Source organism: Mixophyes fleayi, chromosome 6 (assembly GCF_038048845.1).
Source record: "Mixophyes fleayi isolate aMixFle1 chromosome 6, aMixFle1.hap1, whole genome shotgun sequence".
Classification (NCBI taxonomy): domain Eukaryota; kingdom Metazoa; phylum Chordata; class Amphibia; order Anura; family Limnodynastidae; genus Mixophyes; species Mixophyes fleayi.
Window position 1 is genome coordinate 4,577,034 of NC_134407.1, and position 16,203 is coordinate 4,593,236.

Sequence of the window (16,203 nt, forward strand, 5' to 3'; positions counted from 1 at the left end):
GGGTCAGTTGGAAAGAAAGAAAAGACATAGCTCTTAAACCTAGGATCAAGCACAGTTGCCAAAATGTAATTATCCGATTTCAAGATGTTGATAACTCTTGGATCCTGGCGAAGCGAATAAAGTTCTTAATCTACAAGTCAAACATAATTAGCGAAATTGCTTTGTTTCATTTCCTCCTTCAATTTCTCTGGCTGCTTTTCAAAAAGTCTAATTAGGGGAATCACTTAACTCAAGCTAACATTATCTGCACTCTCTTCACAGGTGATTATTTTGAGTGGTTTCAGCACCTTACACAACACGCAAAGTATTCTCCACTGCGCTGGACTAAAGTACATTCCCCCTAAATTCTATTCTTCTTGCAGCTGCTGCATTCTCCTACATACTGTTGTAGAATCCCGAAAATGACCCTAAATATTTTGGGACACAGACAGCATCTTCTGCATGTTATTGTCATTTTTTTAACAGTTCTGTACCAAAACAGGGAATGTGATGAAATTCCCCCCGCTGTAATGCTCTAACAATATTGGTGGCGTTATCAGAAATCACATATTTTCAGGAGAGTCCAAGAAGGATAGGCCATGTTGCAATGACATCCCATATATTTTCAAACAGATTGTCAGCGGTATTACCTCTGACCTGCGCTTTATCTCGTCTCTGATAACCACCTCTCACTCCAGCCTTCAAGACTTCTCCCGTGCTGCTCCCCACTTATGGAATTCCCTACCAATCAGACTTTCCCACAGCCTTCAAATCTTTAGATGCTCTTTGAAAATGCATCTCTTTTTTAGAGGTGACCTTATCCTCGATAACACTATTCATACTAATGCACCCTCACAACTATCCCAATCTTCATTCTGAGCCATACTTTCTCCTCTTATTTCAGCTGTGCCCTCTTCCCTTTAGAATGTAAGCTCTGTAATGAGCAGAGTCCTCCATACCTTTGTTTTCATGTCTCCATTAATTTTGTCTGCCTTGTCTGTTTTTGTTTTATGTATGTCTTGTTTTATGTATTGTAACAAAAGGAGGCATTTAGCTGGCAATATGCAGAGAAAGCAGGGAAGTAGAGTAAAACATTTGTGCAGTAATGCACCTAGATTGAATGTAAAGACCTATGTATGAAAAGCAATAGTTTAAGTTTGGTTTAACTTACATGACTTGAAATCCTTCCTCTCAGCAAACAGACAGGGTGTGTCTGAATAACAGAGCCAGTGATGGGCGTTTCCTTTTAAAGAGAAGGTGGGTGTGTCACCTGTCCATCAAGATAACGCTGGGGGAGGAGTATCAGGTATAAAAGCTTGTTTATATCATTTGTGCACTGAGACCAATGCTGGGTGAGCTGGCTGGTCCTGAGAGAGAGCTGGACTATGTATAGCTAGTGTTTAGGGTCTCCATGATTGCTGTACCAGTATACGGTGTCAAACATTTACCATCCCGACAATAAAGCACCATAAAAAGGAAGTTGTTGTTCGCGTGTGCTTCTGCAGTAGCGGGCTCTTGCCACAAGTGGTGTCAGGAGTGGGATACTCCGGGAAGCAAGTTTCCGCTACCCAACCCGCGCAGACCTCAACATGGAGGAAGTACTGAGAACCCTTGTGAATGTGGCTGCTGCGCAGCAACAGCAGCAAGCTCAGATGCTATGAGTTGCCGAGGCACAGGTGGAAAACACAAGGCTCTTAAAAGAAGAGTTAAGCCAGGTGAGACATGACAGAAATGAACTACTTGGTCCTGTTCTCCAGAAAATGTCGCCAGGTGATGACATAGAAGCATATCTAGTGTCCTTTGAGAGACTTGCAAAAAGGGCAAAATGGCCCCCTAAAGATTGGGCTGAGAGGCTGGCGCCATATCTGACTGGTGAAGCTCAGCGAGCGTATTTGGATGTAGATGAGGAACGGGCCTCCGATTATTTGTGCCTAATGTCTGAGATATTGGCTCGCATTGGAGTTTCCGGGCCAGGCCGAGCCCAGCGCTATGATAAAGAAAAACAGGTCAGAGCGCAAGTGGCTGAGCTTTCTAAAATTTTAAAGAAATGGCTGCAGCCTGAGGAGAATTCGCCTTCTCGGATTATTGAAGTTCTGGCAATAGATCACTGCATCCGGTGGCTGAACCGCGATTTGCAAAGGTGGGTGCTGCAATCAGACCCACAAACTTATGAAGAGCTTGCCACCGTGGTAGAAAGGTTTTGTGCGCTACAGCAAATGACTAAAGAACCTGCATCTGTGCCAAAGCCACTGCCACGCCAAAAGCCAGGTTTGACAATCCTTGCTACAGGGCTCAATGGCAAAACTGCTACGGACAGAGGGCCATGTGCAAAGCCGTCTAATCTGAAGTGTTTTGAATGTGGTGAGCTAGGCCACTTTAAGGCAGAGTGTCCTAAACTACCGGAACCCATGGACTGTTCCGTGGCACATATTGGGCCTGCTTTTCCAAGCTGTTTTACCATGAGTCCCACATCAGGAAGTCCTTGTTTGTTCCGGGTGACTGTGCTAATCAACCAAAACCTTGTTCTGGCCTTGGTTGACTCTGGGAGTGAACTCTCATTGGTTTCCAGCTCTGCCTTACCCGAAACCATAACTTCTCGCTTGCCAAAGGTGAAGGTTCTTTGCGTACATGGCACGACAGAGGAGTATGAAAGAACAATACTACCAGTCACACTCAAAGACGAAACTGTTATGGTGGTAGCTGCCATAGCACCTAAACTCCCATATCCACTCATTTTGGGGCGAGACTTCCCACTGTTTAATGATGTCCTCGGTGAGCGGATCCTGCCGGACATGCTGGCAACTGATGCAACGGTCGGAAGCCCGGTCTTAAAAGAACCGCCTAAGAATCCACAACATCTGGACATCAATTTTTGGGAACCGCCAAAACGGAATACCATCCTGGGAGTCACAGCAGGAGTTCCACAAAAGCATCCACCTGCGGGGAAACATGGACAGTCCAAACTAGCATTGGTCGGGGATGTCGCAGATGAGCCCACCCCGTCTGTCAGTGAGGATACGGACTGGTCCGCAATACCAATTTTGTTTCCTCTGCAGGACTTTGCTCGAGACCAACTTAATGATGCCACTTTGGAACATGCCTTTAAAAGTGTGACTGAGGTAAATGGGGTAGCGAAAGCCGCCCAGCCTGTAGAAGGTATACCATATTTTATTGTTAAAAATAATTTCCTGTATAGAGTTGCTACTGTACAGGGGGATAAAGTAGAACAATTAATGGTTCCTCAGGTCCATGTAACCCTAGTGTTAAAAGCAGCACATACACATGTCTGTGGGGGACACCTAGGGGAGGATAAAACATGGGAACAAGTTCTGCTTAGGTTTTACTGGCCCGGTGTACACATGGCAGTGAAAAAGTATTGCCGGTCCTGTCCCATTTGTCAGAGAACCTGTCCCACACCCATGTACAGGGCACCTTTCATTCCAATACCAATAGTACAAGTTCCCTTTGAACGGATAGCTATGGACCTTGTGGGGCCACTGGAAAAATCTGCACGTGGGCACCAATATATACTAGTGGTGCTTGACTATGCAACCAGGTATCCAGAGGCAATTCCCCTACGAAACATAAAGTCCAGCACCATAGCTAAGGAACTTGTATTGATGTCTACACGCTTAGGAATACCCAAAGAAATTCTCACAGATCAAGGTACTCCATTCATGTCTAAACTGATGAAGGACATGTGCCAGTTGCTAGGGGTTACGGCGCTTCACACCTCTGTGTACCATCCACAAACAGATGGCTTGGTGGAACGCTTTAACCGCACATTAAAGCACATGCTCAGGAAAGCAGTGGCTCAAGAAAAAAAAGACTGGGACACTCTTATTCCCTATTTGATGTTTGCCATCCGTGAGGTACCTCAAGCTTCAACAGGGTTTAGTCCCTTTGAGTTATTGTTTGGGAGACAGCCCAGGGGTATCTTGGATATGTTAAAAGAAGGGTGGGAGCAGCAAGGTCCCAGGGAGCCAAATCTGGTCCAATTTGTGTCCCAAATGTATGAGAGGCTAGGAAAGATAGGGCCCATTGTGCAGCAACATGTAAAAGAGGCTCAGGAACGACAGAGGAAAAGTTATGATAAAAGTGCTGTTGTTCGATCTTTCAAGCCTGGGGACAAGGTCCTAGTCCTGGTTCCCACCCAGGAAAGCAAACTTTTCGCCCATTGGCAGGGTCCATATGAAGTTCTAGAGGCTGTCGGTCCTGTCAATTACAGAGTCCGCCAGTTAGGTAGGAGAAGGGAGGAGCAAATATATCATGTTAACCTCCTTAAACCTTGGCATGATGAGGAAACCTCTCCTCAGGTAGTGAGTACTGCCATTGAAAAGTCTGAAGTGCCCATAGAGCCAGCTTTGTCCATTCAGCAGAGACAACAGACTGAAGAAATGATTCACCGGAACAGGGATGTCTTCTCTTCCATTCCTGGGCGCACTACCTTAATCGAACACGACATTGTCACTGCGCCAGGAGTCATTGTAAAGCAGAAGCCGTATCGTATTCCAGAAGCCAGACGGGTGGATGTGAGAAAGGAGGTCGAGAAGATGCTCCAGTTAGATGTGATTGAAGAGTCCACTAGTGAGTGGAATAGTCCCATTGTGCTTGTCGCGAAACCCAATGGGACAATTAGGTTCTGCAATGACTTTAGGCGCCTAAACAGTATGTCGCAGTTTGATGCCTATCCAATGCCACGTGTGGATGAACTAGTGGAAAATCTTGCTGGTAGCAATTATTTGACAACCCTTGATCTAACAAAGGGTTATTGGCAAGTTCCCCTGACTCCCACGGCCAAGCCAAAGACTGCATTTTCCACCCCTGATGGTCTCTATCAATATAAAGTCCTACCCTTTGGATTGCATGGGGCACCTGCCACCTTCCAAAGGGCCATGAATAAATTGCTACGACCTCACACAGCTTATGCAGCCGCTTACCTGGACGATATAATGATTTATACCCCAGACTGGGGATCACATTTAGCCAAAGTTGAGGCGGTCTTAGCTTCATTAAGGTCAGCAGGGTTAACAGCTAACCCAGAGAAATGTGCCATAGCCATGAGAGAAGCCAAATATTTGGGGTACGTTGTTGGTCGAGGGCATGTCAAACACCAGCTAGACAAAGTGGAGGCAGTCAAAAATTGGGCAAGACCAGAGAAAAAGTCACAGTTAAGAACCTTTTTAGGCTTAGTAGGTTACTACAGGCGGTTTGTAAGCCACTTCGCCACTAGAGCTGCTCCACTAACAGACATGTTAAAAAAAGGTTCCAGATAGATTAACCTGGTCTGACTCTGCAGAAACCGCTTGGTCTGATCTTCGGTTAGCTCTTTGTTCCTCCCCAGTTCTACAAGCTCCAGATTTTACCCGGAGGTTCTTCCTCCAAACTGATGCTTCTGGTGTTGGCTTAGGTGCAGTCCTGTCACAGGAGAAGAATGGAGTAGAAAATCCTGTCCTGTACCTAAGTCGTAAGTTGCTTCCAAGGGAACAAAAATATGCCACTGTGGAGAAAGAATGTCTCGCCATAAAATGAGCTACAGAAGCTCTGCGCTATTATCTCCTAGGCCGAGAGTTCACCTTAATAACAGACCATGCACCATTGAGATGGATGCAGAACAACTGGGAGGTAAATGCCAAGGTAACCCGCTGGTTCTTGGCACTGCAACCTTTCAAGTTCTCAGTAGAACATAGACCCGGGATTCTACACAAAAATGCAGATGCTTTGTCACGAAAATATGCGCTCCTCGCGAAGTCCGCGTCCCCCTACTTGGAGACGCTAGGGGGAGGGATATGTAACAAAAGGAGGCATTTAGCTGGCAATATGCAGAGAAAGCAGGGAAGTAGAGTAAAACATTTGTGCAGTAATGCACCTAGATTGAATGTAAAGACCTATGTATGAAAAGCAATAGTTTAAGTTTGGTTTAACTTACATGACTTGAAATCCTTCCTCTCAGCAAACAGACAGGGTGTATCTGAATTACAGAGCCAGTGATGGGCGTTTCCTTTTAAAGAGAAGGTGGGTGTGTCACCTGTCCATCAAGATAAGGCTGGGGGAGGAGTATCAGGTATAAAAGCTTGTTTATATCATTTGTGCACTGAGACCAATGCTGGGTGAGCTGGCTGGTCCTGAGAGAGAGCTGGACTATGTATAGCTAGTGTTTAGGGTCTCCATGATTGCTGTATAAGTATACAGTGTCAAACATTTCCCATCCTGACAATAAAGCACCATAAAAAGGAAGTTGTTGTTCGCGTGTGCTTCTGCAGTAGCGGGCTCTTGCCACAGTATGTCCTTGTCTTCCACACTGTACGGCGCTGTGGGGCACTGTCGTGCCTTACAAATCTACGATAATAATAATAATAATAATAATAATAATAATATGCTTCTTAGTGAAGCAGATGATACACAAAGTAACCTGCCTCTGAAAAATGTGACGTTTTTGGGTACATGCTGCTGCTGTTCCTGCTGGTGAAGGCAAATCACCAACCCAGTGGGCTGTTACAATCATATAATCTTTAGTTCGCCCAGTATCACTTGTCCACTTATCTGTGGTTAAGTGTACAGTGGGTAGAATGGCATTTTGTAGCCCAATAATTACATTTTTACGAACCTTCTGGTTGAGGTGAGGAATAGCTTTTATGGTAAAATGGTGTTGTGATGGAATTTGGTAACGGGGACAGAAGACCTCAAGTAACTGTCTAAATCCAGCTGCATTGATAGTAGATATTGGATGCAGATCTAATACTAGCATAGACATCATGACGTCTGTGATCCGCTTTGCCACTGGGTGACAGCTTTCATACTTGCTTCCTCTTGCAAAGGATTGTTTAACAGTAAATTGTTGTAAACTACTAGTAGTCTTCTTCTTGGTCTGCTTCTGTGATGAAGATCCACCCCCAGCAGCAGCGGCTGCAGCAGTGGGAATAATGCTCAAGAATTCTTCTGAGGTATCCAGGATAGAGGAGGAGTCATCTAGCCTTAGCAACTTGGATGCAGGACTAACTCCGATTGCTACTGAGGATATTGATGAGTTCGGTGTTGTGGGTGTAGGTTGCAGGCGTCGGGATCTAGATGAGAGAAGGGACATAGCTGATGATGGACTGCTTGTTGTTATTTTTTTAGCATAAGTTTCTGATTTTCCCAACAGTTTGCCATGAACTTGCTTCAAATGACGTAATATGGGTGAGGTTCCTAGATGGTTAAGGTCCCTACCGCTACTGACTGTGGCTTTACAAACGCTACAAATGGCTAGAAAACTGTTGTCAGGATTTGGGTAAAAATAATTCCACACATAAGAGGTGGATTTTTTGGTCTTATGCCCAGACATGACAATGGCCTTCTTATCACTGGCAAGAACTGCTGCAGTCTTTGTTTGAAAGTGTATGTAAATAATATTGTGATCTGTGAGGTGGTCAAAATTGACTGCAAATGACTTGAAATTAGTGTTATTGAGGTTAATAATAATGTAGGGGGGGGGGAACAAATATGTGTTTTTAGCAAACAAAATAGGGATTTTAGAAAAAAAAATCAGGATCCAAAACCAAAACACGCAGGGGTGGTTTTGCCAAAGCAAAACCAAAAATAAAACACGAAGTTAATCCAGATCCAAAACCAAAAACCAGAACACGGGGGTCAGTGAACATCTCTAGTTTATAGCAGTATTATCCTAATTAGTGATAAGGGTATCGATTAGCATAACTGTATTTTACAACTGTGTGATAAATTAATCGCTTTTCTTAACCACTTCCCTTTTCACACAGTTGTAAATTACAGTTATAATAATCAATACTTACCCTTTGTTACTAGTTAGAATAATTTCCACATTTAAATCTCATTGGGTAGTTCTTAACCCTATGCTGGGTATACACTACAGAAAGTTTCTCCTGATGCGATATCATTAACGATTTTACCAACAACTGAAAGTCCTGATCAGCAGCCGATTCATGTGTACACACTATACACGTTTTACATGATTTACCTTCAGATCTGTGCTCTTCATCTGTCATAACCATTGGCTGAAAAGATCATGACTTTCTAAACTCTGTAGAGATCTGCCTACACTGCTGGTCGTAAGTGTTTACACACTTCAGAGTTTGCCCAACATCTTTTCATCGTTTATAGAGATTTTTAGCCTGTTTATAAAATCAAATTAAATGATACGATGTGCTTTGGTACGATAAAACATGATCCTGGGAATGTGCACACTAATGTGATATCGGACCTAACAGTCGTTTATCATGTGATCGGCACAATAATCGGATGAAAAAGCTGTAGTGTGTACCCAGCTTTAATACAATAATGTCAGTGATGGGCTATGATGTCACATCCCAGGGTTGGTGGGAAGGAAGCAGGAGATGTTGCCCCGCTCCTTCCATTTGATAAGGTACGAAGCAGCTGGGGGGAGGGGCTCTCTACAAAGGGCTGCATCCACCATGCTTTCTCTGGACCTCGTCAAGGCCACTCCTACTCTGAAAGGGGGGGCGTGATTATGTCACGTTAGGGATGAGGTCACATCACAACGGATGTCTAGTGCTTCCGAAGTGCTGGATGGCCCGAAACATTCCTCTCCTAAAATTATCTTTCATCATGGTTACCAGGGACATACCCCCCCAACTTCCCACGAATTAGGACAAATGTGCCAACAACGAGAAAGCCCACTCAAATCAGGACTTTCCTTACAAAATTGGGAGGTATGCATTATTTTTAATTGAAGCAGCAGTTATTAGTCACCTCTCAACTTGTGCCTGAGCAGGATGACAAACTATTAGCAATGCTATTACACAATTGATATGAGGGGATCTCATCCACGTTTCAGCCATTCTACCTTACAAAATACAACTTCTATGTCTGGATGGGCACACCTGACATTCATGTATAATTGCTGCCCTGATTCATATCCTTGGCTATAACCACAGGTAGAAGCCCCAGATGTAGTTTTGGAGGCACAAGTTGTGGGATCACTACAAATATTGTTGAGGATTCTCTTGTTGCGTTCCTCAGCTCTACAGAAGGCTCCCCACCCTCATTGGGACAGATTGTACGGCATGGAGAGAGACTCATAAATTGCCTTCTAAAAATTGATTGTCCATATATATCGATTAGGTATTATCTATTTATAATAAATATGTAAACAATCACCAGTGATTGCATAAGTGATTACGCAGAGCCAGGACAGTTTCTATATACCTCTGGTAATCTATTAACTACATGACCATATCAGGTACAAAGACTGCACCGTGTGCACCTCCGGAGAATTTATTAGGTTTAACCCAGCTTCCTCGTCTCGGCTTTGGTGGGAATGCTGTGTGATTGTAACGCTGGGACATGTATTTAAATAAGGGAAGATAGATACTCATGGAAACCTCATGACTGAGCTCGTAGTTCCAGCGAATAGGCCCCTTTCTCCAGAGATAAGGCTGATTTTAAAAGATCCCTTATCGCCTCAATTTATAAAATAAGGAGATGAGCGACACTGGCCTGGAGTAATAAGGGTTAATTTACCTGTTTGCCAGACCGGTCTCTGCAGACATGTGCAGTGGAACTGAAAGCCCAGACTAATATAATAAATAAATAAGTAAAAAATAGATGAAAATTATATTTTTAAAAATATTCAAAATCTTTTTTCGACATTAAAAGCAAATGCATTTTTTTAATGGTGTTCATCTGTTTCTTCTGATGGCCACCCTGAGATGGAGATAAGAGAACAGGTATTCCAGCTGTAAAAGTACAGGCTTCCCCATGCAACGACAGTGTTATTGCCAGCGATAACACTACCATGTGTTTTGTGAAGTGAGAAGAGCCCTATCGATTATGGGGTAAAGGGGGTCCAGGCAGGAATTTGACACATTAAAATTTCTTCACTAAACACTCTGAAATTCCTCCACCGTCTGTACCCCTCTCCCTGCAGGGAACTCCGGTTTTTCTGAGTGCCCACAGGAGTTGGGTGCTTTTCATCTGGACTGCCTCTGACATAGAAGGATTTTATATATTTAATTTAATTACTTTAGTGCTAATGTGACCAGCAGCATCCAGACAGCCTCATGATTGAAGTCGGATGCCAGGAATGGGCTTTAGAAGTCCCCCTTTGGTGCCACCCACTGCTCCCTTTGACGGACTACCTCCATGGGGGTCCCAGACACTACTACCACAAGTAAGTGACAGTGAGAAACAAAAAAGAAAGAAGAGTTCTATCGCACAGGATGCACTCAGGATGTTCATTACAGGTTATTAGAAATAATTTAAAACTTTATAAAATTCATTAAAACCTATAGTTTCTGAGCGAAATATGATTAAAATGAAAGAAATGAAAAGTGAAAAAGGAATGAAATAATGTGATATTAAAATTCTGAATTTCTGCATATACCAGCAAATCTTATCTCTGTCTTCATTTGAATAAACTTTGAATTATTTTCAAAAACGTTGTTTTATGTTGATTTCCAATTGATTCATATTGTAATAGTGTCACATTACTGAATATTTATTCATTAGAACCTGGCTGGGAGATGACGCTACATAAATTCAAAGTATCAAATTACATATGTTTTTTGGCTAATCGATACAAGATCTTTTGATTCTGTGAATGTTATGACTATCATCCATGTATATCTCCGTTTTCTCTATCGTTATTATGTCTCTATTCAATTATTTTCTAATTGCTTGGTGAACTGTGCAGTCATACTGTGAGACATATAAAGATGTATCTACTGTTTTGTGGTGCTGACATGCCGCCTCTAATTAATACTATCTGTAAAAGACTTTAGGAATTAGTTAGAGCTAGAAATACATCAAAATGATTATACATAGATGAATTCAAATTAGTTTATTCAGCTGTAAACTCTGTATTCATTTTTATTATCAGCACACACTGTAGGGAAAGTGATTTCATATACTATAAGACTCATTCACAGAGGCCATTCAGGTATAATAAGTGTGTTAATTAACACGCGTCTACGCCCATCTTCATTCACATTTGTTATTGCCAATGTTTAGAGATCTGTTCTTAATTTGATGAGGAGTCTCATTGATTTAGTTATATATGATATGCTTAGTGGTGTCTGTCTGTCTGTGTGTGTGTGGAAAAAAACAAACAAGTTGCAGCGCCACCTGCTGGGCGGAGTTATACACTGACCTACTAAATTCTTAGTGTGTGTGGGAAAAAAATTTCAAAAAGGGCTGAAATTTGGTAGGGCTCAAACTCATTTTCGTGAGGTAATTTTACCTCATGAACACACATGTGTAGAGGCGTGCATTAGTGTGTGTGTGTGTGTGGAATAAACTATTTTCTCAGAAAGGACTCATCCAATTGACCTGAAATTTGGTATACTGACATTATTTGACAAAAAAATTAGAATAGTCAAGTCAGTTAACTTCCATCATCCCCCCTTCCCCCCATGGGAGGGGTAGTAAATGCTAAATTTACGAGTTGAGGGGTCAAACTCATTTTCGTGAGGTAATTTTACCTCATGAACACACATTAAAAAGGCCGCTTGCGTCGGGAAGTAACGCTCTTCCCCTGAGGAGGCCTGGGCTAGGCCCAAATGCATGACAAGAACCTTTTTAAGACCTTAAGTAGCTTGATTTGACTAGAATGCATGAGTATCATGCACGGGTTAACTTGTATATGATATGTTTGTATCCTCTGTAATCAGAATGATTAAAGTAGCATACCGATCTCTATTATGCTATTTGAATGGTTATGCGCGTACTTTCATACATTCAGTGAAATTCTTATCAGTCTGTTATGAAATGAACTAAGGTTAAAGTTTGAAAATAGAAATCACGATATAGATCACTATTTAGTTTATTAAGTCCTCACTTTGACTCCCAGTCTGTATTATGTAAAGCAAACTCCACTCTTATATGGTTTGTAGCGTCATTCCCTGTTCACATTAATTAAATACCCATAATGATACTTATCTAGCAGCACCTTTCCATGGTTGCTGTTAAATCTTTCTAACCTCTCTTTCTTAATACAAAGGACATTATTGAATATATTAAGATCTTAGTATCTTGTGCTGGTGTGTGTAAAATAGGATCAGCGTCCTAAGACGCTGTGCTCGCTCATGCTTTTCAAAGTATCAACCAGTCTGTAATTGTTGGAAGGTTTTTAAATCCCTTGTAGACAATCAAAATAGAAGTTGTTTGACAGACATCAATTTGAGCCATTAATCTCAATGTGGTTGTTTTTAATATAGAGCTAAAAGTGACTTATATCCAAAAAGGTCACGTATTCCTAAGCATTTATGCTTGTCTAGGTAATAAGGATATGAGTATATTTATTTTAAATACAGTGCTACATTTCTTCATCGTATTTCTTCATCGTATCTTATTTTAAATAATGATAATAATATAATGTAATCCTATTGATCGAACCCTACTCAATAAATTGTTAGAACAGGATGTAATTTTAATAAGCCACCATTCCTTCTAGTATTCCAAAGAAAATACATGAATTTAACAACAGATAATTATATTTATATAAATCAACCCACTTAAATATCCAAAGTTCTAAAAATAAAAAATTGGATAACATAAAAAATAACGATGTATGTGAAAAAATATTATTAAATACATACATTTCTATTCCAAGATAAATAGTAACAATCAAAGGAGACATATAGAAAATGTATATAAATAAAAAATAAAATATAAAATAAAGAACAACAACCAGAATAAATTCAGCATATATAAATAGTTAGTATTATCTGTAATTAAAATCTAAATGTTCGTTCAACCATTCTGGTATCAAAGTCCGAAGTTTAAAAATCCTCTCCCTTTTGCATAATATTTTGAATCGATCTCCACCTCTAGTTGTTGGTTTTATAGACACAATTATAGCCACACTTAAACCTGCAGGATTAGCAGAATGTGTAAAATGTCTAGATACACTATGATTATGTACTTTATTAATTATATTCCGTCTATGTTCCATGAAACTTACTCTAACGGTTCTAGTAGTTCAACTCATGTATTGAAGTCCACAAGGGCACTGCAACACGTAGATGGCATACATAGTACTACAATTATAAAAACCTTTTATGGTAAAGATTTCTTGTGAACAATAAGATGTCACTTCTTTGTCTTTTTTCTAATATGTTGGGCAGGTTATACATCATAATTTTCCACATCTATAGTTCCCATTTATATCACCCACAAATACAGAGACTTGGGATTCTTTTTTCTTTTTCTTTGCTAGACGAAAATGGCTCGGAGCTAATAAATTTCTTAAGTTTTTACTCTTTTTAAAAATCACTGAAGGTTATTCTAAAATCACAGTGCTTAAAAGAGAGTCCTGTTTCAAAATGTGATAATTCTTATTGATAATACTTTTTATCACCATAGATTTGGTATTTTATTTCGAAGTGAATTTCATACTGTCTGCTTTTTCAGTCGTTTTATTATTTATTGTTGTATTCTTTTTAAGCTCTAGGAGGGATTTACGATCTAGATGTTTAGTATGTTTGTATGCTTTTTCCAAGGTTTTTAATGGATATCCTTTATCTTCAAAAGCTCTTAGCATATCTTTTGCTTGTTTATCAAAAGTCTGAAAAGATGAACACTCCTTATTCTACTTAATTAGCTTTTTGGAATGTTTTCGAACCATGGTCTATGATGACCAGTAATAAATGTTTTGTAATTATTGGTATCTACTTGTTTTTGATCATTTATAGTGACTATCTTAAAATCTTGTAGTGAGAGGGTTAAATCTAGAAAATGCACACATTATGTACTCCAACTTCCAGTGAATAGTACATTATATTCATTATGATTAAGGTGTGTAATGAAATCCGTAATGGAATCCACTTTTCCATCCCAAATGATGATAAGATCATCAATATAACGGCCATAGTACACAAGGTTCGCCCCATAGGGTCCATTTCATATGTAATTACATTCAAAATGGCCCATATAGATTATAGCACAACTGGGTGCAAACCTTGTGCCCATGGTTGTCCCGGTGATCTGTAAATAATAATCTGAATGAAAAAGAAAATAATTATGAGTTAAAATATATGTGATAGAGTCTACAATAAAGTTGCGTTGTCCACTTTCTCTCCTACTATCACATAATTTTTTATGAGGAATATTCGTGTATAGTGCCATAACATCTAATGTAACAAAATGGTATGTGTATTTCCAAGGCAGATCTTTTAAGACTCTTAATAGATGTGTAGTGTCTTTAATATATGGTTTTAAAGAAATAGCAAATTCCTGTAAATATAAATCTACATAATGTGAAAGATTAGTGCTTAACGACCCAATGAAAGAGACAATTGGGTGTCCTGGGGTGAAGTAAGGGATTTATGAATTTTGGGTAAAAAATAAAAAGTGGGTGTTATGGGATGTGGTACCCATAGATAATACCAACAATCTCTAGAAATAGTACCCTCACTGAGGGCTTTATTAAGCAAATTCTTCAAATGCCCTTGATATTCTATAGTGGGATTTTTTTCCATTTTTATCTAGAAATTAACATTGCTCAATTGTCTATATGCCTCTTTTAAGTAATCTATTGAATCCAGTATAACCAGTCCTCCCCCTTCTCTGCAGGTTTTATAATAAGCTTAGAATCAGACTGGAGTTTTTTATGGGCCCGCCTTTCTTCTTCAGATAAATTTTTCTTATTTTGTTTTCTATATATGCTTATTTTCATTTTTAAATAGATCTCTTTTACATAGATTTTGAAAATATATTAGCGTTGATTTGTAAAAACATTGATTTGCTGTACTTTTTTGTTGAATGGGATAAAAATTAGATTTTAACTTATTTTTCCCAAAACTTGTATCAATTACATTAATTTCTGTATCCCGAGTATGCATATTAGAATCATATATCGGAATGATTAATTCATTATCCTCTAGCGTGTTATTTTATAGTATCTAGCAATATCGATGAATGATCATCCAAACCAATATTTGTCTGCATAAGTCTCTAGTATATCTGTTGAGCTCTACAAAAAGATTAAAGTGGTTGGGGTCAGTACTTGGGGCGAATCTTAGGACACATAGTTCTATGGGATCAAGGGTCCTGGTTGAGAGGTTAAAAATACCTCTAAGGTTTTTCTGTGTGTTCTGTTCCTCTACCTGTAGTTTTCTTCCTCCCCCACCCCCTTTCCTACTTCTCTTTCTCTCCTTTTCGGAGTTCTTTTCATTAGGGGTTCGTTAAAGTTGGAGAGCGGAATGGGATCTTTTGGATTGGTCCGCCTTTCCTATTCTAAAAAAGGTGGCTGAGTAGTAGTTTTGGGACTCGTTCCCTGTCTCAACTGCTGCTCTAGACCTTCTCTCTTATCTCGGTATTGTTCTACCTTTCTTTCTCTATATTTAACTAGGAGTTTCATAAGGTTGAATGAACTCTCGTCCAGGATATTATTCCATTGATCTAAAAGTTCAGTATCATTATTGATAGCCAATTGTTTAAAAATGTGCAAACCTCTTGGGATTTTTTTTCTCCTTAATATAGTTTTTAAGGGATTTTCCATCCCACCAATTTCTCATTTCTGCTTTTAAAAGATTTTCTAGACTATAGAAATACTTAATAAGATGGGTGGGTTCTTCCACCTCTGTCTTGCTTTTAGGGAGATCTATACCTTCTAATTGACTGATGCAACATTCTCTTCTCTTCAACCTTTCTGAGAAACAAAGTCATCCATATCTTTTTTTCTTTCTTTTTATAACATTTATCTTTTATGGTCCAGGAGCAGCAACAGTGTCCGGCAAAAATGAAAAATAACAACCAACAAAAACCTAATGCGCTCCAACCATAAACATAGAGAATTAAAATTTATATTATTTATATTATAAGGTCATTTATCAGTCGCATCACCAGGTGAGGATGCCAACCTCCAAAGAAAAAAATTAAAAATGAATGAAATGGAATGTGCCAAGATAATGATCCAAAAATGTATACAAGATGGCGGACTTTGTTGTAAAAATTTATTGCACAATATATTCTAAACACAGAAATAGATTAAAAATAATTAAAACATATATATGTGTACAATGGCATATCTCCAAAGTTGTAGCAGATAATATAAACCACAAAGTCATATGATATATAAAATCTCATATAAATGAATACACAGTGTCTGGCCAGTACACTATATTAAAGAATATCTGTGATCCTAATATATCTATATGACAGATGGAGGGTCTCGGGATCCAAAGTTCCTAATCCAAAGGAGGATAATATAAAAATATAGCACAGTCTCACCCACTTGTGTCTCTCTTG